Below are 2,047 nucleotides of genomic sequence, written 5' to 3'. Positions count from 1 at the left end.
AATTCATCTCCACCCTGTGCCAGAGAGAATCACAGTAAATGGAATTATGACTATGTCTCTTCTTCATTTAAAACCGTAAGTGAAGGGGCGCCTGAATGGCTTAGTTGGTTGAGAGTCTACCTTTGGCTCAGGTCATGATCCCAGGGTGCTGGGATCGAGCCCCACATCAGGCTCCCTGTTTGGTGGGGAATCTGCTTCCCCCTCTCCCTCTGGCCCTCCTCCAACTTGTGCGCTCTCTTGAGTGCCCACTCTCTCTCTCATTCTTTCTCAGATAAATAAATATCTTAAATATATATATATATACACGTATATATATGAAGCATGCAAGTCCTTCCATGATTTCTGCCTAGCTCTCCAGCTTCTTCTCCCACCATTCCTGCTCTTTGGAGAGGATCTGGTAATGATCTGTTCATAGTCGCCCTATATACTCATGTATCACACAAATTCACTTTTTGATGAAAAGGAGAATTTGTAGCTATTTTGACCACAGAAAGTTAATCAAGCTCTGTATTGGATACACTCCAGCTCTCTTGCTCCCTGCAGAAACAGATAGGAATGTGGTTTCAGAAGAAAATGAGGGTGAAGGCCTAGACCCCTCCATCATCACCCTGGGACATTTCCACATCACCCTGGGACATCTAAGGGAATCCCAAAAAGAAGGAACACTACTGGACTTAAAAAAAAAAAAAAATCAAGCAAGAGCACTAAGTATTATGAGAGCCTAGGCAATCATTTGTCTTATATTTAATTTCTAGTGCCCACCACAATATCTAGAACATAGAGATGGTCAGTATACAGGTTGGTCATGCCCCCCTCCCACCCTGCCAAAGTTCATGTCCTTCCTGGAACCTCAGAATGTGAACTTATTTGGAAATAGGGTCAGTTCAGATGTAGTTTATTAACTTCAAATGAGGTTATATGAGAATAGGGTGAGCTCTTAATCCAATATGATTGTTGTCCTTATAAAAAGAGGTAGAAAGACACACCAGGAGAATGCCATGTGATGACAGAGGCAGAAACTGGAGTGATGTGTGTATGAGGAGAGGAACTCCAAGGATTGTTGGCAACCACCAGAAGCTAGAGAAGGCAAGGATGTGTCCTCCTCTAGAAAATTCAGAAAGAGCATGGTTTTACTGGTATCTTATTTCAGACTATTAGCTTCTCGAACTGAGAGAGAATACATTTCTGTTGCTCCAAGCCATCTCGTGTGTGGTAATTTATTACAGGAACCCTAGGAAAATAGTACACTCAGTGAATGTCTGAAATACAAGAATAAATGAGTGGATCACATGTGGAAAATTATGTGGAGCCAAAGAAAGTATTAGCACCCTTAGAGGTATGATTTGTAGGTTATTGGCAAAAACCGATTTCCATTGCCCCATGACCCTGTAACTAGATTAGAGCTGAATGTGTAGTTGGAACTCCAAATACCGGTCTTTCTGTAAACCGGCTACAATAACTCACTATAGCTAGAGAACAAAACTAAGAACCCAGAGGTTCTACTCAAGGAATCAGACATCCTTTTGAAAATCTGATGGAAACGATGGGTTCGGTCCTCAGAAAAATACAAGTACAGTCATATATGCCCAAAATTGCAGACAGTTTCTTCCTATGTCCCCAAACTCATTGAACCAAGATCGAGACCTCCTAAATTAGAAGATACTGGTAGGATATTTAGGATTTTCCACCAATTCTTTGAACACATGAAAAATGGAGAGAGGCAACAGAATTATTTCTCCTTTTTAAAATATCCTATTTTATTTTATTTTTTTTAAAGATTCTATTTATTTATTTGACAGACAGAGATCACTTAGGCAGAGAGGCAGGCAGAGAGAGAGGGGGAAGCAGGCTCCCTGCTGAGCAGAGAGCCCGAGGCAGGGCTCAATCCCAGGACCCTGGGATCCTGACCTGAGCCGAAGGCAGAGGCTTAACCCACTGAGCCACCCAGGCACCCCTAAAATATCGTATTGTAAAGATTTGTTTTTAAAAAATATTTTATTTTATTTAATTTAGAGAGAGAGCATGAGAGCGTAGGGGGTAGAGGCAG

This window comes from Lontra canadensis, unplaced genomic scaffold, assembly GCF_010015895.1.
Source record: "Lontra canadensis isolate GAN:19392208 unplaced genomic scaffold, GSC_riverotter_1.0 scaffold18, whole genome shotgun sequence".
In the NCBI taxonomy this organism is placed as follows: Eukaryota; Metazoa; Chordata; class Mammalia; order Carnivora; family Mustelidae; genus Lontra; species Lontra canadensis.
Note: the sequence above shows the minus strand (reverse complement) of the source record.